This window comes from Neopsephotus bourkii, unplaced genomic scaffold (assembly GCF_033783945.1).
Source record: "Neopsephotus bourkii isolate Nb327-2 ecotype Australia unplaced genomic scaffold, CSIRO-AGI_Nbou_v1 NB_1760, whole genome shotgun sequence".
Lineage (NCBI taxonomy): Eukaryota > Metazoa > Chordata > Aves > Psittaciformes > Psittacidae > Neopsephotus > Neopsephotus bourkii.
In genome coordinates this window covers 3,766,480-3,788,851 of record NW_026902234.1, presented here as the reverse complement: position 1 = coordinate 3,788,851, position 22,372 = coordinate 3,766,480, and positions in this window count along the sequence as shown.

The following is a 22,372-nucleotide window of genomic DNA, read 5'->3' as shown; positions in this document are numbered from 1 at the left end:
GGTAGTCAGAGAGAGAAGATAATCAGTCCTCAGAGAGCATGTGTCACCCTCTCCAGCACCTGGTGCTGGGATGCATGACTTTGTTGAGTCTCAGATCTAGAGAACAATAAAAACTGCTTACAAAGATTGCCTAAAGGACTGGAAAAGACATTGAAGGCGGGTTTTCAATCTCATCCAATATAGGTCTGGCAGCCATCATGCTAGACCATAAGCCAAACCACACTCATTCTGTAAATCTGCACCTCCTCTTTTCAAGGAAGTTGTTTGTTTCCCGAGTGATCACCATGACCTGGAGATTCTGCTTGTGTTTGAAAGAAAAAAGAAAAAGAAAAAAACCTAATACAGAGAGAAAAGTTTATTGAAATGGTTTTCCTCTCCTTACTAACTGCAATGTTTACCCAGACAGGAAACTAGTTACCTGCTTACTTTCTGGTCACAGATATTTTTGTGTAATAACAATATCATCTGTAGTGTGGTATTGCATCCAGTGAAGTCAATGGATATTGTGTTATTAACTGAAGGAGGAGCTGGGCCAGATCCCAAAACTGAAATCATGTCACTAGAATTCTAATTGCAAATGCCCTCACTAACAAGATGGAGCACAGCGCCCATCAAGTACTTCAGTGGACTGCTGCACTATACATGTCCTGCCCCAGCCAGCCATCACTGGCTGAGCAGGAAGGCTACCTGCTGCCAGCTCACATAAACATGCAGCATGGCAAGTGAAATGCACCTCTTCTACCCTGTCCTCACTGAGCCTTTGCTGACACTGTCCTTTGCTCTGTGCCAGCCTCTTCCTTGTGAGCACTTGCAACAGCAGATGTGGCAGTCCCAGGCCAGCCCTGGGGGAGCCTTTACTTTGTGTATTGGCACAACTTCTGGTCCCTAAGCAGCACTCACTGCATGTATAAGTCCCGGTGTGTGAAGTCTACAGTCCAAGAGGAGTATTTCGGATTGCCTGGAGATAAATCCTCTGTCCCTTGGCAAAATACACTCAGGCTTGTGATAGACGCAGGAGCAGAAAACTTTTCCTGACAACTGTTCCCATAACATGGCTCAGAGCTCAGCCAAGTGCTACACTGATCGCTCTGCAGATGAGCTGGGAGTGGTAAGGCAGGGGAAGTCAAGGACTGCCAGCTTCTCAGAGGAGCCTTCATCATCATGAAGATCTGAGTCCTCTGCTCTTTCCAATAAGTCTATAACTAAGCAATATTGGAGCATATTATTTTCTTACTGATATTTGTTTCCACTGATATTTAAAGTTTAATCATTCCCTGTGATGGCACTAGGTTAGGTCATTTCCTCCCTGTGACACTTGCATAAACTAGCAGATAACAAGTGTCACCCAGCACATCCCAGTATCAGTGGGTGGGGAATCATCCCCAGAAATACATCCACTGGTCTGAGCTGTAAAGGGGACAGTTAACAATGGCTGGGGAGGAAAGCCAAGGAGCCACAAAGAGAAAAACGTCTCCTGGAGCACCCACAGTTCTTTTCCTGAGACACTGCATTCAAGGGCTCTGTCCTATGCCAGCCTTTTATTTCCTTTCCTTCCCAACAACCTTATAGCACAACTCAGTCCTAAGGGCAATGCTCATACCTGTGTTTGAAAATAATCTCAGCTAATAAACTGTACTCTGGCAAGGGGTGAGGCAGGTCTTTCAATGGACTCTTCCATAGGGATGAATACCGAGTTCAAGGTAACAACCTGCTTGGTCTCACACAATCTCTTTTAGTGGGATAGTGTGAAAGCTTTGGAGAAAAAAAAGCATCTGTAATTTTCCTTGCATTTTTTTCCCTTCAGAATTTACTGAAAGAATTCTCTCTCTGGAGTCCCCTCATTTTAAAACCACATTTTTCTTTTCTTACAGACAAGTATTTTAATTGTGATAATTTTGAGCTTAGGGCAGAGATCAAGTTCAGCTGCTGTGGGTTACCAGCGGTATGTTATTTGTGCTTCCTACCTTATCAAGAAGTTTTATGAGTAATTCTAGTGAATATCCATTTTCCCATGTCTTTGATTGTCTGCCTTATCTAACAGAATCATATTGAGACTTCCTGTCATCTCTAAATATGTCTATTTTGGTGATAAAATGCAAGTGACTATGTTTACTTGTAGAAAATGTAGGTCATGGTAAAAGTTGTTGGGTGGACATTAGAAGCTGAGACATGGGGAGGACCTTTTGGTTTTTTTTCTTACCATTATCCATTTTTTTTAACACTTCCAAATGTTCTGTCTGGCTGTAAGCATTTTTATTTTACATTTGAAATATCATTATGAGTTTGTTATTTATTTTCACCTATTTCTTGAACACCTGAAGACGAATGAGAACTAAAGATGGATCCTGAGCTTAACAATTGCTCCTGCTGGGAGTGTTTAAAATCTGTACATTATTGCTTTTTCACATGTAAAAATGACAGAGGATTGTACTGATGGTAAACTGAACCTCAGAAGTATAAGCAGCCACATAATAGACTATTATTGAAAGACCTACCATAGGTAAACTGTCTTTACCTCCAGGACACGGGTATTTATCTTACATAGTAAACTTTGAGGGTTTCTGTTCCTTGTATAGGAACAATTCTCATTTCACTGCAGATATTAGCTTTGTTTATATGTGCTTTAAATCCCTTTTGAAATATGCATGTTTGTATTTGCTGCTCTTTTTGCATCATGCCAGGCTCCCAGTACCTGCCGCAGTCTGTGGTACTGGGCTCCTCAAGTCTCCCCCTTTTACAGGTGGGCTCTACCAAATTCTTCTGCCCCAACAGCCCTGTCTGCCTGGCAGCACCTTGGTAAGTTTATGACAGTTATGGGTTGGCTGAACTTTAACAGCATTCTGTGCCTTGCAAGGAAGTTGTTAAGGAGTCATAAACCAGCAGGTATATAACCCTCCTGGGAAGAGCAAATGGAACCTGAATTACAGTTTGGTGCCATGCCTTTTCTACCAAAATGGGCTAAACGGTTTGAACCAAGAAAAAACCCAGCTCCTGAAACTGCTTATATCAGAGGTCTTTCCAGCATTCAACAAGCTCTGAGAAGACATGGCTTGCCCTTATACCAGAACTGTCCCTTCCAGAGAGTTGCCAGGAATGCCTCCCACTATATCTGATCTCACTTGTCCTTTGACCATGCTCCGAAGGCAAACCTATGCTGGCAGACTCCAGGGAGCAGATTGTCTGACCCTGTGATCTAATTTCCTCCTGAGGAATATTTTTTCCCAGACAGTGTGACTTTAAGGCCCAGCGATCTCTGTTTTGATGGGAGCACAGTGGCTGATTTCCTCCAGTTTCACTGTTGCTGCTCTAGGTGTCCTGGAAAATTTAAGACGTTTCTGGACATTTTCCCTAGCTTATGTTGGCTAGCCGCTGAAGAAGTGAGATTTGGTTGTCATTGTGTTTGGAGCTCTAAAAGGCAGTGATCTAATGAGAACGGCTGGAACCAATTGTTATATTTCTCTGTCTTAGCTGTTAAAATTCTGTTCTCCCCACTTAGTGGGCAGAATGGCAATAAATGAGTCACCTGCATCCAGTGGTTCCTTTTGGTTAACTGAATGCCTGGCTCCTTCAAGTAGCCAAGTGATGGTTTGGAAATCAGTTATTTGGAAAGGGGTATATAGCATCTTGTCTAATGCACACATCCCTTAATTTGTAGCATCTGCCTACAGCCAGCCTTGAGTATTTTGCACTGTAGTAAATGTGCCACCCCATAAATAAAGTTGTAAGTTAATAGAAAAGGAATAAAGGTGTATGAGCTTTGCTGTAGTACTGAGGGGAATATCAACAGCACTGTAGAGTGAAGATACTAATTTTTCTTGTACTTCCCTGACACTGATTCACACACACATGCATTCAGGAAAGTAGTCCCTGTGACCTCTGCTTGACAATGATAATACAGTAGTAATTGACTTTTCGCTACTGTGTAGTTATGAGTACAAAAATGGACATACTTCAAGAAGCAAGGTTATCATCAGTTATAGCTCCATCAGAAAATCTTCCAGGTATTTTCTACCTTAATTCAGCTCTGGAGCCTAATTCTCTTTGTAATTAGCAGTTACAGTGTATATTGAAGAAAGCATGTAGAGAAGGCAAATTGATGTGAAATTAATGTGTATCATTCACATTAAGTTCCTTGAAACCTACCATTTCTGTTTTTCTTTTACATAAAATGGACAAGTGAGTCTACTTTAAAGAAAATTACTCCTTGGCAACAATGACCCAAGAGGTCTGCCAGTCTGCATAGCAAGCAATCTCAACAGCTTGATTATTTGTTATAAGAACAGGTCTGAAACATTTAATCCATAGAGCATACAAAGATCTCAGCCGAGAAATTTCATCTTCAATATTCCTGAAGACTGAACTAAAGTGAGAGGCGGGCAACTGCAGGTCACTCATTAGTATCCAAACTGTGGTGTAATCCTTGTTAGAGGAGAATAACAAACGCAGAAGGCTTCATTTTTCCCCTCACATGGGAAATGTGATTCAAGAGTGTATTTTTTATTCTGCTTAGAAGCATGCAAAAATAATGTTCATTAATGTTAGGGAAGATACAGATGTTGCATGAGAAAAGGATATAGCGATGATCATTGGTTCTGGCAGAAGACTTCAGGAGCTCTCTTTGAAGTCTGACAACAGGAATCTGTGCCCAGATTTGCAGGCTTTAATCTGTGACAATTAAATTAGGGGATAACGAAGGAAGATTGTGCTACCTTTACTCTTGGTTGAATTAATGATTTGTGTGTTGTGGGAAATGATTACTTCTCTTCCGTAAGCCTGGATTTAAAGCCTTGGAAATCTTATAATTCTTTCCTGTAGCTCCACTGTTATTTCTGGGGATCATCAAGGCATACTTTGTTAATGATATGGGGGTGTATATTGCTGTACCTAATCCAAGGATGCATGGAAGAGATGCAGGTGCCAGTCATCCCTGAACTGGGGAAAGGACATTGCTGGCGAGGAGGTGCACCCAGACATGGAGGGGGCAGCTTTCAGTGGTGGGGAGGGTGCTGGTGATCAAATGCCGGAGGCATGATTTTACCTCTCTCCATCCCTGCACTTCCCCGATCCTTTCTCCATCACACTGCCACATGCTGAGCCTTGCTCCAGCCTAAAGCTAACCATGGTCAACTCCTGCACGTCCACTGTATGCCTGTATTTCTCCCATGGCTGAACCGGGCTCATGTGACCTGTTATAAAACCACATTGTCTGGCTTAAAAATGACATAGTTTAAAAATTCCCCCGAGCAACTCGAAATTTTCCTTCTGGAGAACTCTTCAAATAAGATTTAGACACACACATTCAAAAATCGTGCCATTTAATAAAAAGAAATTACTATTTTCTTTGGCTACAGCTGAGTAACATATTGCTAGAAGTATAGAAATAATAGTAATTTTGAGATTATTAGTATTTGTCCTCAACTTTTCACTTAGAACATTTCATCATATCCCGAGACCTCCTCTATGCCCCTCAGGAAATACTTATTTGTCATTACAGTCAGTATTTAGAATGTATGATGTGACAGTTGGGTTTTATATCAATGGTACGGTAAAGACTATACTGCATTGTTCCCTGAGTGACCAAGCGGTCTGTATCTAAAACAGAGCTTGATCCTCAAAATTCCTGGAGGGAAGGTGAATCTGCCACCAGTCAGGCATTTTGGAAACATTTTTGAAGTTTTACTTCAGCTACAACTCTGCTTATTTTTCATTAATTCTTCTAACTATGGAAGAAACCAAAAGTGTCCCTCCACACAAGGTAAGTAAACATGGAAACAAAAGAGTTGTGTTACCTCAAAATGAATTGCTACTGGGGGAGGAAGACACACACCATTGCAGCTTTTTAAGGTCCAAATTTGCAAATGCATTAAACTTTTTAAGCTTCCAACATATTTTATATGTTTCACTCTAATCGTACCGTGTTTACGCAGGATACATCTGTTATAGCGCATCTGAAAGTCAAACAGATAAGTTTGACTTGTTACTCCAACTCCCTTTCCAGTCAAAGGACACAGGCAGGCCCCTGCAGAGGGCACTTCACCTCATCCTCACGCTGGGGAATAACGCAGGGACAGGCGAATTCCTCTGGGAGAATGCCAGTGTCTCATCTGCAGTTATAAAATAAGCCCTGAACAACAAGCTCCTTAGATCTTTCAGACATCCTAAACTAAGCATGATGAATCTGTCAGAACAGTAATGTTGATGGCAGAATACGCATGCCCAAGTGAGTAGAAAGTTTCAAGCTGGTTCCTGTAAAAAAAAGATGAGATATGTGACATGGACCAGATGTATACTAGTGATTTCTCTTGCCATATTTATTGTATGATCTTTACCATATTTATTGTATGATCTTTGCCTGGGTCCCTGTGACACTTCAAAGGGACTAATGTATGACAAACTTCTTGTGGTCTGATGAATTTCAGAAATGCAGAGTCTTTATGGGGATGCTGCAGATTCACCCTGAAAGAAAGCAAGGCAAAATTACCCTGTTCTCTGTGTTAATTAGTTAAGGCTATCTCACACGGTTTCATTTTCAGCCAGTTTCAGTGTAGCAGTAGTTGTACATTGTATGATACAGTGCTTACACTGATGTTTGCCTTGTGCTGTAACAGAAAATGAGAACTGTTTTCTTTGGTAACATGAAAGAGGAGCATTTATAACATTTTCCCTACCTAATTCAATAGAGCTCTTCAATTGTTTAACAAGTTATTCTATTTTCAATTCTGCTGTATTTTTCTGTTTTGGACTTGCCTGTTAGCATGAAACAGCCACTTGATTTTCACCTCAAGAAAAGCCTGTGCTGTTCTCTTCTTAACTGAGAGACTTTGTGTATTCTTGTCACCCTTCTCCAGCACTGGCAGAGCCTAGCAAGAGTATCAACCTCCTGACTGTGCCATAGTAATCCCAGCCTAACATGGAGAAACCTGTCAATACCCCAACAACATTAACTACTGTTTGTCTGATCTCAAGCAAGAGTATGGAGTGAGCTGCTTGTAGTTATCTGGTTTGGAGGCTTGTGTTGTGTGCTCCTGATATAGTGCTATAGGATATAAGGCCCAGAAGTGCTAAGTGGCCAGCCAGGGAGGGGAACTCTGCTGAAACAGTTGCACAATAGCCAGTTAAATGCAGGAGGTGATTCTCAGCCTACAGAGAAGCATTTTCACACCTACGAAGGAAAAAAATAAACCCTCTTATTTTACTTAAGAGATTGACCAGAATGCCTCCTGGTAAAGAAAAGAAAGAGTGAGCTTCAGGATGACAGATGAATCCTGTCTGGACCCCCAGAAGAGTTCAAAGTGAAGCCTGAACACCAAAGTTAACGTAACTGTGAAAGGGAGATGAACTGATCCTGAAGGAGATCTGATCTGAGGTGAAGACAGGTGAGGCAGGTGCTTGGTGGGGTTCTCTGGTGGAGTTCCCCATGAGAAGCTCTGCACCCTGAGTGAGATGCTGTGGGGCATCCCAACAGATGTCCATGATGGTGCTATGCGGGATGCCTGGAGCCCCTGATGAACTTGATGTGTCTGGTGGCTGAAGGATGTCTACCCAACACAGCCACATACCTTCCTATTTTTTTTCATCTATTGCCTCTTCTGTATATATCTGCAACTGTGTTGACTGTTTTGGATGCTATGAATAAATGACTGTGTTTGCTAGCTTAAACTGGTTTGAGTTAACTGTTATTTCAAGTAATAGGGTAACACCAAGTCATTCTTTCCCCAAAGATATAGTGAATCTGTGAACAAGGACCTGGTTTTGATGACAGGTCACTACTCCTATCTTTTTCTCTACCATCTCAAATGATAAGTGTCCGTGTGGGGTATCAGTTCAAACTGCAACAATGGACTATGTTGTAATCAATATGATGTCCCAGGATGGAATTTCAGTCTTCCTCTTTTGACTTTTTTATAAACTTAGGAAATTAAAACCATGCACCTACAGAAAGGGTATTAGTAAGGTTCTGTGTCAGGCAGCCAAAAGTTAGTACCAAAGATACAGTCAGCTCTTTACATACATAAAACTGAACAAAGATAATATCATTTTAAATCTCTCTGTTGATTCAAGGTGTATACAGTATATTTTATCGGTTTATCACTGGTACAAATATACCACGAAGGGACCTTTCAGGACCAATTCATATCACTTAATGATTCATGCAAAACATAACCACATTTTATTATTGATTTTGGGATAGTTACCTACAAAGTTAAGACTCAGTGGACGTAAAACAGCACAGTCACCATGGAGGCAAGCAGAGCAGAAAGAGTTCGTGAATTTATTGCAGCAATCAAAGGACAATTCAGGTTGGAAAGGACCTCAGGAGTTTCCAGCCCAACCTCATGCTCAAAGCAAGGCCAGCTCTGAGATCAGATCGGGCTGCTCAGGGCTGAGGAAACTGCGGTTGTTTAGTCTGGAGAAATGGAGGCTCAGGGGAGACTTTATTTCTCTACAACTTCCTGAAAGAAAGAAGGAGCAATGTGGGTATAGGTCTCTTCTCCCGGTTAACAAATGATAGCACAAGAGGTAACAACCTCAAGCTGTGCCAGGAGAAGTTTAGGTTGGATGTTGGGAAAAATTTCTTCACCAAAATGGTTGTCAAGCACTGGAACAGGCTGTCCACGGAAGTGATGGAAAAACTGTCCCTGGAGGTATTTAAAAGACCTGTAGATGTGGTACTTAGGGACATGGTTTAGTGGTGGACTTGGCAGTGCTAGGCTAATGGTTGGACACAGGGATCTCAAAGGTCTTTGCCAAACTAAATGATTCTGTGATCCTATGATTGTTTCTCACCCCCCTGACACACAATTCTGTGAAAAGCCTAGCTGTCTTCTTGATGGTCCTTACTAAATGCTGGCGGGCTGTAGGTGCCCTCAAAGCTGTCATGCTGACTAAGCCAACTCCGTCCTGCTTTGCATGCTGATGTACATGCATTGCATTTGCTCTGCTTCATCCCCCCAAAGGTGAGCAAAAGCACAGTGTCCTCCACAGATGGGGGTAGCTCAGCTCACCGCACATCCCACTGGCATCAGGGGCTTTTGACGGATGAATCTTATAGCATGCACTAAAAGAATCTGGTCCCTACACTTGCGCTTACAATTCTGTCACAGGTGTGAGAAATTTTGGGCTTCTATAATAACGCCGCCTATGTGTCTCCTTCATTTGAGAATGAAAGATAGGCTGAACTGCGTTGTCTCTCATCCTCAGCTAGATGCACCATGCTGCGGTGTCATTTCCCAAACAAAGCCAAAAGACTTGCTCTATCTGGGTGATTCTGATTTCTTACTTTAACCACTCCCATCTCCCTCCTCCCCGCAACAAGATGAAAACATCAGTATCTGTTTTGAGCTCACCAGGTATGACATAATGTCAATGGAATTTGTTTTTAACCCGAGTGACTAACAATTATCTGACAATTCAAGTAATATTTCTCCACATGCATCCGTCAAACTCCTGCGAATTTAGAGGGGAAGACGGCATCAGATTTAACACCCAAGCAGGCCTGTTAATACCCTGGGACTGCAACTTCAACTCCCTGTGGTAGGATTTTCCCCTAGCCTGTCCTGTGCTGCCCTTTTCATTTTTTATTCATGTAAAATTATAACTCTTGCATTTGAAAGTCATCCCCTTTTATTTCTGAGGCTGTTTCCTACAGTGAGTCAGGTCAGGCAAACTATTATTAGGACCATGTTTATTTATAACGGGTAGTTTTGCATTAGGCAATGAGTTGTGACAGGCTGTGCATTTCTGGAGGACGATGACAGGCCCGGGTGCCTGCGTAGGGATGATGCTGAAGGCGAAGGGCTTCTGCCACCCCGGCCAGCCTCTGGACACGCTTGCTTTGCTGCCAGCAGCTCGCTGCTGTTATGAAATGAAACACTGTGAGAGGAATGAGGACATGCTGGAGACAGTGCTGGTGCTGGGGAACACGGGCAGCCAGTGGCCACCTGGCTGTGCTGTTCCTGCTCCACTGAGCCCTAGTGTGCAGGGCAGCTCAGACGTAGGACTCAGAGCAGTGTCCAGAAGCAGGAGTCTGCTGCCCCAGCTTTTTCTGGATATCTCTCTTTGCCAGCCCCTGTGTGCTCCCCCTGATGCTGTTGCTTTATTGCCCCTTCTCCACTGTGCACAAAGCAGACGGCTTTGCTGTACTCCACAGAGTTCCCTGCTTCACAGCAGCACTTTCAGTATAATTATTTATTCCATTTTTATTCTGTTCTACCTGCCCTGGCAGCTCCACATCCCATGAGACTGACTGGAGGGCCTGCAGAAGACTGCAGAAGGCTGAGAGAGGAGTGTATTCCTGTAGTGATACCCAAACCAGAGAAGCAAAGTGGGCCAAGGACCATGGAGACCCTTCCCATCAGTGGAAGATTAAGCAGATGATAATTCGCTGTTTAATTGCCACTGTGCAACCCACCTCAACTTCCCTAGGAAGAAGATGCCACTTCTTTGCTGTCTGTCCTGTAATGCTGTAATGTGATGGGCAGCTTGTGCCAGTTGAATAACTCCTTGTAGAAATGCATTGGGTTCAGACACAACATTTTCCCCTCTTCTCCCCCACAGACCTAAGTGTACACCTGCAGCTGTCATGGAAAGGCAGCTAGTTTATCGTGATGAGCACTGCTGCTGGAGGCCCAGGCAGACACACACTGCTGAATGCCTCTTTAGGTAGGATTTGAGCCCCCCCCCCAAATGGCAGGGGTAGGATGAAGGTGTCAGGGCTCTGACTCATGTCCAGTTACTTGCCAAAGGCAGGCTCACACAGTGGGCTTGACACTGTGGAGCTGACTCCAGTACCTCCTTTATTTGCCTGCAAATGTGAGCAGTGGCAAGGAGCATAGTGCTGGGAATTAGTGAGGGGCTTTATTCCTTCCTCTAGTAAATTTTGATCTACACTTTTCTTTTACGTACCAGTTTGTATTTGGTTGAATTTTGTTCACCTTTTTTTGAGGAGATATGGGAGCTACTTGGATGTTTAAATCTGGCAAACCCAAGATGACACCTGTGCCTCTGCATCCATCCCTCTAAATGAGAAGCTGTGACCATGGCTATCAGGAGACCCATGTCTGAATCAGCTACCATGGAGCTAAATCCAGCACCCTTTATTTAGTTCTTAGCTTGGCAAAAGGAGAATTTTAACTGATTGTGGATGTCAGGCTCCAATAATGAGCACAGCCATGGTTCCTGAAATATGTTTTCATGAATTTGCTTGCGAGTATATTGCAGAGGTGTTTCTGACATTTGGCAGCATTAATATCTAAGCCTTCCTGTGTTATTTTTGCTAAAGGAAATAGGAATTAGCATGTCATGATCATAATAGAACAGCTGAAAATAAAGGACCAGATTGTGCCCTCAATCCACACGCCCAATTCCCACGGATGTCATTGAAAACTGTGTGCATACGCCTCTGAGGGCAGAATTTGGCCTAGTGCGCCTCTCCTCTCTCTGTGATGCGCATGTTACACTCTCTGCTTCTAATAGTACTTCTGTGCAACAAGAGAGGAATGCGTGCCTAAATTATTTAGCAACCTGATAACCCGCAGTATTTTTCCTTCCCTTTTCGTAATGATTGAAGCTGTAATTCTTCCTGCAGCTAAAGCTGATGTCTTTGCAGACAAGTCCTGCACACCTCTGTTAGCAGAAAGGGAGTGAATTGCCTGCAAGGCATGTCTCCAGCAGATGAGCATCTTGGAGTCAGTATACCCACGGGCTTGATCTGGTTCTGGTGGGATTGACAGAGGTGTCAGTGGGACTGCCTTGGGCAGGGAGATGGGCTCAGTGACCTCCTGTTGTTCATTGAAACTCAGTGTGTGATAAATCATTGCCTCTTTTCTGCCCTTGAGCTGGGACCTGATGGACTTGGCATGTGCTAAACGTGATCTTAATGAAGGATGTTTTCCTGAGCCAGGGTTTTTAGCTGGGAAGTTTGAGGTTTGTTTTTTAACTTTACAAGACTTCAGAAGAATGGCTAGTTACATCATATTTATAATGACTATTTTAAAAATAAGACTCTGATAGAAGAACTGCTCAGAAGGCAGGGATGGGGATAGTTCATTGAAAAATAATTGACTTTTTACTTTGCTTCCTCCTCCAAAATATTCAGAAGTAAACCAGTCCTGACAACAGCTTGATTCATGAGCAACAGAGTACCATGTAGGAAAATCAAAAAAAGGTGTCAGCTGTGACAAGACTATATGTACTATACATATGCTTTAAAAGTGAGTGGTAGCAGACATTTTGAGATACCATATTGTGATATAGAAAACTACATAAATACAAGTCTCCATCGTTGAAGCTAGGGATGTGACTGAAACCTTGATGAGGTCTGAATGACTGATTTTCTATTGACTTTGTTGAATCTGTTCTGTTCTGCTTGGAAGAGCCACTGCTGAGCAGTGCTCCACTAGGTCATTGCTCTGCTGTGCTGTCCCATGCTCTCACTCCCTCTCTTGCTAACAGCAATAGGAGAAACACACTGCATACTTTCCTAATCTTACTTTACCCATTAGAGTAGTGGGCTTTATCATAGTTTCCACAGGGATCAAATGCCATAGCAACAAGGAGGAGATACAGCCCTTATGAGAGGACATGGTCAGTTACATATCTTGCTTTGAATGTGACTCACCCTGTGAAAATATTTGGGAGGAGTTTCCCATGTGCTGGATATTCGTAACAGATTGATCTTTCCTCTACTTCCACTTTGAGACAGTGCATTTTCAGAAGATGGGCATGGAGTCCCAAAGGAAGAACTTGTAAACTTCAGCCCCTATCCCAACAAAGCTGCATCCCGTCACTAAACTTCTGAAAGTTTAGGATTTCAAGCACACAAAAGCATGCTGGGAAAAAAAAATTAAAAAAAAAAAAATCCAACTTTTTTTTCTCTACAATTAAGTCATGCAATCAGTGAGACCAAAGCCAAAAAGCACCAGCAGCAGATTTATGCATCTGCTGGCATAACAAGAAAGAAGAATTAATGCTGAAAGTACTGAAAAGAAAACCATTACATAGGAGTCTGTACTGTACATTAGGAATTGGAGTTGATAAGAGGCTTGCAGAGCTCTGGGACAGAATTTCTGGCATTATTATTAAGCATTCGATATGAAACAGTTATGGCAGATGAGGGAGAGGGGTTCAGGGGTTGCAAATCTTGCTGTCAGTAATAAGGTCCTGCTCCTGCTCCGACTGAAGGGAAGGGAACATATCCCAAGGCACGTCAGAGGAAATATATGAGTTGACACTTAAAAAATTAAGCCTACTGGAATTGCTGTGTCCATTATTATCCAAGAGACAGCTTAAGTGATTTACCCACAGTCACACAGTGAATTGGGGTTGAGCCAGGAATAGAAGATAGGACTCCCAGCTTCTGTTCTTGTCCACTTACCAACTAGGAACCCCAGATGTACAGTGTAATCCACATGGGGATGAAAATCCAAAATCAAAGATTTATCTCACTTCCTAACACAGATGTAGACAGCTCTACAGCACAGACGCAGAGGCAAATCCTACTGCCCTGGTTAGCCGGTGTAACCCACTGATACCAAAGGAATTGCTCATCTGATCAATTTTGACTTCACAATACCAAATAACTCAAATCCCTACAACATCAATGCCTGTCAGGAGAAGAAGAGACTGTGTGTTAGTCCAAACTTTGCTCCTGGGATTAGTGGGTTGAGCAATTTCAGCTAAACCTATTATATAAAAATTACAGTTGTGTGTTACTAATGGGTGTTTCACTCATTAATGTGCAAAGGCAAACGGTATTGCTGGAACTCTCAGTATCACCTGCCTATGCAGGGAGGAGAGGTTAAATACAGAAGCAAACCATACTTGTAAGAAGATTAATACATACAACAGGGATAGTAGCAGGTTTCTGCTGGGTCTAATCTGGCATCTGACTGGGACAGAGAGAGAAGGAAACTCTAAGGCAGTTGAAGTACTGGATTATTGGTGACAAGAGGATTCACAGCTGATAGGGGAGAGCAGGTAGTAGGAATGAAATGCAGGGCAGAGCACATACAGAAATGAGGTAGAAGACACTAGATTTTACAGGGAAGGTCTAACAAATGTGAAAGAAAATTTAGTGGGTTGGACAGCACAGATTATGAGATTTCCAAGACTACAGAACTGGCGTGAGCAAGGAGAGAAGAATCCATATATATCCTAGCTTCCTCTCTAAATTGTATCTTACACACCAGGTTAAAATCACAACAAGCTACTGCCTAGGGATTTGAACTTGGACAAATAAATGATCTGAGAGGGCTTGCTGGGGAAAAAGGCTTCCAAGATCTTTTTGTCATCCTCTGTGCAGATAAACACTGGATGGAGAATAACATTGCAAATCACTAATAATTACAGAAAGTCTGGCTAAGACTTCGATGTAGATAACGTTATCTTGGGTAACAGGCAGCTGGGAGTAGGCTGGGGTAGTGAAGACCTTCTGCAGCACAGCTGGCTAACCAGGATAACCCTTGACAGCCATTTTTTTAACGGCTGATAGTTTGAAAGAAAATGACTTTGTAAAGTTCTGCAGCAACATTTAACAGGGACATTTGGGAGCAGCTTGCTTCTTTGTTTGCTTGCTTGTTTCTGAAGTGCTTCAGGCACCAAGCAGGGATCCAAGGTATCAGGAGTAGGTGATAGCCTTACGGGCAGAAGTGGAAACTGATTGCCTTCACTGACAAGGAATTTGGGGTAGCAGAACAGCAAATTCGCAAGTTGGGAAGCATTTAGTAGTGTTTTCCTATGATAAGAAACAGGTTGGGAGGAGTTATTAATAAAATTTCTTGTGTTTCTAGGCAATTAAAATCAATGAATTTACAGCGTTTCTGCCGTGGGACAGAGTTTGTCAAAGCCAGTGCTATCACTGCTTCTTAGCTTTGCAATTTCTTCCTGTACCTTCTCTCTCTGTCTCCTTGTCCTGGCCAATTCTGACTGAGCTGGCATATCTGCTCCAGGCTGTTGGTATTTTAGTAAGGTTTTTCTTTTCATTTGGGCAGTGAATAGGACAACTTCCATGTAGGAATGTATCAACAAATCATATAACAGTCTAGGTCATGATTAAGTTACAGTAAAGTGTCTAGAAGAAAATGAGCAATCTCAGCTGTGAATATTGCAGAATACATTATCTTGCATATTTATTTATTTATTTTAATACTGCCTGTTTAAAATTCTGTGGGGCTCCCTGAGCTGTGTATAGGCCTAATTTAACTCAGAAATAATAATAAAAAAAGTATGTTGAATTACATTTGGGCACAGAATTTGCAAACTGAGGGATAGGAGTTTGATCCACTTGGTTTTGTTGAGAATGAAGATATTACTAAAAGTTGATACATCAGAATAAGCTAAAGAAACTAAAATCTAAATGGCTTGGAAACCTAATTGCCATTACTATGACAGCTTTGTCAATGTACAACCTGTTACTAATTTTCTTACAGGAATTGGCTATGTAGGTACTACAATTTTCAACTCATTTTCTTTTATCTTAAATCAATTTCTAATCAACTTAGCAAAGCAGAAATAAACTAGGCTTAAGTGTTTAAGTGTTTATTGAACATCCACATTTCTACTCATTTGCCTATAGTGGTTCAAATTGACACTTTCAGTTAAACTGCCCCAAAGATGTGTGCAGGGAAGTGCTTCTTGGCGTTGAATGAAGTGTGATGCATCTGGGGTAGTGTGTGCTGACACCTAAAAGAGAGCCTGGGACTGAGTGGGGTATTGGACCCCCTGTCATGGACATTGCTTGTTTGCTGGCAAGCTCACTGGCCCAGTGCTCAGCAGTTACAACTGCAGGACAGGTCAACCCCAGGAATGCACCCCCAAACCGGTATGAATAAGAAACCACTGGGTTTAGACACCTCTACTCTGCCCAGACCTCCTTGGGGCCCCCATTTGCCCCATCCCACCCTAGTCCCTTGGCCTTCTTGTCAGAAGTGGAGACATAGACTTCTTGCTGTTTCTTGAACAGTGGGTCAACGGTAACACAAAACAAGGATGATAAAATCAAAATTCTCTCCTAACTTTTGATGGATAGGCTTGTGCAAGCTCATTCAGATGCACGTATTAATGTTTTCTTCCTGTGGCCGTCAACAATCATGATATTTGCTGAGCATGTACACTTCATTACCCTGTTTAGTCAATGTCTGTATCCCATCACCTAGAAGCAAAAGCATTTCCTGTAATAGGAACAATTCTACCATTCTTTTAACAAATGGAAATAAATAAATAAATAAAATAATCACTGTTGTCTTTGTACTATAAAACAGCAGATGCAGAGGGTTACTCCTAGACTCCAAGCCAACAACTGGTAGAGCATGGCTCAGCCCTCAGGCTCAGAGGTAGCCGCCTTGGCCACACATTGCCTTGAACAGTTATCAAGGTACAAAACAGATTGATGGAACAAACAAGCACTGGCGCATCCTGCACAGTAAGGAAGGGGTTCAGTGCCTGCACTCAGTCCATGTCCATGTCCCTCTTGTTTAGCTGTGCAGACACCCTCTCTGAGTGCCAGAAAGGCTCAGAAGGTCCACAGCACCCTGGAAGTCACCACGCTCCAGGTACCACACCTTGGGAGCCAGGAAAAAGTATGAGCATAGGATGGGTTTCATGGGGTTCCCTCGAAGCATTTTGGCCATTTATTCCTACAAATATTGATTCTCCGTCACCAGTAACAGGGATACTGGGAAAGACTAAATCAGTATTTACCATATTCCCAGTCCCCAAGAAAGCAGACAAGAAAAGCTAGTCAGTACAGCAGGAATTAAGTAAAGTATGTAAGAATCTGGATGGCTATAACTAAAATACATTCTTTCAAGCTTCAGACAGTTTGCAAATGATACAGTTTTACCTGGAAACTGCATATTAAATGGCACTGAGCCATCCTTATAATATTTTTCCTGATCAAGTGATGGAAATACCTACAAAAGGAAAAAAAACCTCCCACCCCTTAATGGGAGATGGAAACAAGAATGCCAAGCTCTCCATAGCCAGCTTGCTTGGTCACTGTTGAGTTTGGGTGGCATTTTTAATGTACCAGGAAGGTTGGCTTATACCTGTGACTGTAACTGTGCCCACACATCCTTAGGGAACTTTGAAATAGCAGAGATAATGTCAGCCCGGTTACCATATGCTTTCAGTCTGCCCGGGCAATGATTGTATAATAATCCCTAACAGAAAACTGAAGACGAGATTTCAAGTGGCTGCCAGAAAACCGTTTTTCACTTGGAGTGGCAACTCTGAATAAGGAAGCATCTGGCACATTTGATCAGACAAAGAAAATTAGGTCACTCAGAAAAATATTTGATGCTCTTCCTGAGGAGCATAATACTAAAAAAGCATCTATCGAGAACGACAGCATTCTCTTCTTTGGCACTTTTTCTCATATTGTAATGTTTTGTATTGTTCTGAGTAACTGAACTATATTTAGTGTCTGTTAAATGGTAGAATATAGATTATATAACCGATCATTTTCCTCCTGCCAGTAATTGCAGTTTAAGACCAAAGAGGGTTTTGTTGGTCGTGGGTTTTAAAAAAGATTCAAGGACAAGTGCTTTAATGCAATTGACTGCTGGATGCTTTCTTTGAGGCCTTTAAAAAAAAACAACACATAGAATGAAAAACGTAAATGATCTTTTGTTTTATATTTTTCTTCTCTTGGTTTTAAACACATTCCATTTTTATCATTCCTGGACAGTCAGTGGAGAGAGTCTTCACCAAAAAGGTCTCAAAGACAGAGGAGTACACTGCTAAAAGCCCCTTATCAGGGGAAAGGGGGAAGAGGGATTGCAGGGGGGGGGTCACAGCAGGAACTGAGCCTTGCAGGAAAGACAGATTAAGGGTCCAACCCTGCAAGGTGCAGGGTATCATTTCTGCTGACCATTCTTTCCTGGAAGGCATGTGCCCTCTCTGTCCCAGGGAAATACCTTCTTTGAGGTATTCTAAATAGTTGGGAGAGTAAGTACAAACCAACACCGGTATCAAGTGTTTGAAGTGCTCTGATTGCTTCAGTGAAGAGAAAACCCAGAAGCTGACATGTCCAAGTGATCACATTCATAACATAAAGGTGTGCAGTGAGAGAGGGTCTTGGCCATTGCTTAATCCCAGGCTCTGGGTTATGTTTTGCACCAGCTGGCAGTTCAGCAGAACAGCTTGAGCATTTCAGGCAGCTGGCTAGAAGTAAACTGGTACTGAATCTAAAACTATTAATCAGCACCTGGGTGGCATGGGTTGTCATTGATATGGGCTGGTTTCTGCTCCAGGAGACTGGGGAAAAACAGGAGTCCCAATGACAAGCCCTTGCTAGCTGGAGAGTCAGCCTCATGTCTGGCTTACACTTTAATTGCCCATGGAAAAAACACGCATCCCCAGCAATCTTCCTCCATTTAGTCAGTTTCCGAGAGCCTCTCCTCAAAGGAAGTCTTAAAAGGAAAAGTTAATTAATCTTGATTTTTCCAGCTTCCAAAAACCAAGAATGGAAGTGATGACCAGAGTTTTCATACTCTACAAACTCCAACCTGATTTAATGAGTAAGGACTTTGTTGGTCCTACATTAATCCTTCCAGTTGGTAAATGAATCAGTGGCATTTTAATTTGATTGTAAAGAGGTCAGGTAACCAAAAAGGAGTTCCAAGCTACAGTCTTGGTCTAATTTATTATAGTACAGTACTATGACTTGTTTAATCACATCAAATCTAAGATTCTTTAAATACTATATAAAGAACAGAAGTGTTTACATGGTCTACATAAGAAGTGGTCTTGATTTTCAAAACTTTTTAAAGACAGATGTGAATGTGGCCTCACTCCCTAGTATATTTAGTGTTACAAATTTTATCAGCGATGAAAGAAACTCTAAGGTGCTAAAAAGCTTACCCAAGGCCAAAAGGTACATTAACTCACAAGTGGAATTAGGCTTCAGGAAATTTCTGGCACTTAAACACAAACTTAGTTCATTGGTCCTGCCTCTTTCCAGATTGTCTCATTCAGTTTTTAATTTAAAAAGGGCTTAACTGCCCTCATAAATCATGAACACGAAAGTTTTGAGAGATTTATTTGTTTTGACAGCCTCAGAATGGAGTTTTAGCCTGAAAAGGTGCTTCTGAGGGTATATAAATAAAACTCTTCTGGTGTAAGAGGTATCTGAACAAATGGGATGGTCTCAGGTTCCCAGCATCCATCTCTTCCCCACCAGCCTGGAGAAGCTGCTTCACCACATGTTGCTTTTTTGCCTCCTTGAGGCTAAACACACTGAATTCCCAATTCAGATGAGTTATTTCACTTTCTCCTTCTGACTGTAGAGTTGTAAAGTGGGTAAACACCTACTTGCTTTAGTCTGTTCTGGGATCAGGTCTAGCCCACACCTAAAAGGATGAGTATTTGTGTACTGATATTTGGTACAAATTCTATAGACAAAACCACATTTTTACCAGTGGGGGTTGTAGACAGAGTAGGAGTTTTACTGATACTTGCATTTTACTGATATTTATATTTTATCACAAGGATGTCCCTAACCAGGAATTTATACCAATGGCCATTACTGTTGCAAGCTTTGGACAGAGTCCTCTTGTTTTGCTGAACTTCCAGAGAATACATCACCAAAAGAAAATGCATTTTATTTCTTATTCAGTGTTTTCTTAGGGAAAAAAAAAAAAAAGTCAAACAACAACCCACACTTTTGTTTCACAGAAATATTTTACTTCTTTCCTCTTTTGACCAGAAACCCACCAGAAATGTAAGTTCAGGGAGCAGATGTCAGCTAATCCCAAAGTCTGTGCTAAGAACACGATAGCAACTCACAGAGAGTTCAACAGAATCTAAATGTCTTGCTGGTTTTGGTGTAAGATTATGCTCTGAACAGATAAGCCCCTGCATTTTAACTTGGGAGCTCAAAAGGGATAAATAACATTTCTGGAGCCAGTCAGCCAACAAATGGAATTTCTTAGCACAACGCAGTCTTGCTATGGGGGTTTTCTTGGGCATGTGTTTCCCATCAGGCTTTATTACAGTGCTGTGTACATAGAGCTTATCTCCAGGCAAAGGTGGTAATACTCAGCCAGTGATACCCTGCAACTTATTCAAGTTGTAAAATGGATGAGGAAGGATTAGCTGAGACAGTTGATTCATAGCTGATACTTATTAAGTTTAAGGATGTGACATCACTATTTGTCGTAAGTGTTTTTGTTGTGGTAGGGTGTGTACGTGGCAGGAGGGGAGAGGAGCTGTCATCACATAGATAAACCAGAGAGCTCTAAATCATTAATAATGAATAATTCACTGTGCAGAAAAAAAATAACAGTGTCAAGCAGTGGAATAGTGCTAGATCAGTTGCATCATTTTCTTGTGTCTCTCATGAAATCTTTTTATCTCTGTTTTTACCCTGTCTTAACCATGAATTTGCTTTCTGTAGGGATACTGAGCTCCAGCAGGATGGAAGGATGTGCCCAAATCCATTAACTGGGTCAAACCTAATTATCACAGATAATTCGCGCATTTAATATATGGGAAAGGGAAATGTGTCTCAGGTTAGGTGAATTCAGTTTTGTTTGCCAAAGGCAGACTAAAATAGCTTCTAAACAGAAAGAAAAAGGTCTTTTGCTAGTCCAAATCCCTGAAATGGGAGGACAATATTAAAACCTTTATTCCAAACCAATTTCAACAGTAAAATTAAATAAAGCTGTTACAGACAGTACCCCCCCTCAATTTCCATGGCTCAAAACCTGAAGTTTCCCTCTTGCCTGAAATGCTGAAAAGTTCACATGCCTCAGAACTCAAGGGAAAATGGGAACATCCTAATTTTTCATGCAGGACAATTACACAGGATGTTGACTTATAAATTTAACCGTCTACTGGTTTATGTAACTGTAAGTTAGGACAAGATTAAAACATTGACAATGAGTTATTTTGACACATAATCCGCTATATTACAAATAATCAAAGCATTTAATGTGTTCTATTTTGAAATGAAAGTCAAAGTAGTAGTACTGACATTGAAATTCCTGTAGCATTGGGTGAAAAAATAAATTATCTATCATCCGTAAACAGGTTTGATAGACTAATACAGCCCTAGAGAAAACTATTTGATTTGTTAAATCAGCATTTCCATTTGGAAAACAGTTGTGCTGTACTTTATAAGTTGTTTATATCACCTGAATTTCAAGGTGAGATGACTGTTCATCAATTACTTCTTCACATTCTTTCTACATTATATTAAAAGCAACCCAGCCAGATGTGAAAATGCTATAGAAATTTTCAGTGAAGGAAATCAACTAAACCAGTGTTTTGGTTACAGAAGAAAACCCATTTCTTTATATAATCAAATTCTTTAAGTGGCTTTTATAGAGTAGATGTTTGTCGCCTTCTTCTCTCTGCTCGGGTAAATAATAAATTCAAAACCCCTCATAAAAATGTACACAGCTGTAATGACTGGAAATTTTATAACATTTGGGCACTCAGCATCATCAAGTAGCTTTACAGAAAAATATCCTGTGCTCTTGGATAAGCAAAATCCAACACACATTCATAAATGTTCCTAAATTTAATATTCTGTGTATATATCAACTTCCTGAAAAATTATGTGGATCTGGCATTTTACATGCAGAGTTTGTTTATGCACAAAGTGTATACATTTAAGTATTTGGACCCAGGTGCTTGGTGAGAGCAGGCTCAATCAATATATCTATGTGTTTGCCTCTGCTTCATTTTTCCACTGTAAGGTATTTGTTCCCTAGCATACAGATGTGCTGAAAGCATTCAAAAGGCAAGTGCAGCAATTCATAATAGAGGCTTTTTGACAAGAAATGAAAAACAGAAAATTGAAAAAGAGAAAAAGGGAAAAGGAAGAAGGAAAAAGAAAAAAGAAAATGAGGGCTTAAACCACGACAGCAAGGGAAATAAACATTACATACTTTTCCATATGTTATGTATGGAACTGCTGAAAAAACAAAGACATTGAGGGAAAAACTCCTTATGGGTTTTTGTTGTTGTTGTTGCTGTTGTTACAAAGAAGACTAACACTAGAAATGTATTTAATCTCTTTTACCATGAAGTCCAAGGATGTTTGGATGCTCTCCTTCAGCTTGAGTCCAGTTTTAATACTTGAGGCCGATTTCTGCCTCCTGACTTCTTCTTTCTTTATTCAGAAACAAGTGGAAAGGCAGCTGGGCATGCTGGCATGCCAGGAGTCTCAGAAGGTATCAGCTCTTTCATTAATTACTTCTTTGCTCTCCCTCTGCTTTATGTTAAAAACAGCCTAGTTGAGTATGTAGAAGTTGCACAGGCTTCAGTGAACTGTCAGGTTACATCACATAAACTGAGGGGATCATATTCAAACAATTGTAAAACTATTTTCTTGCCCGAAAGAGCACACCATGATGCCATTTAGCTG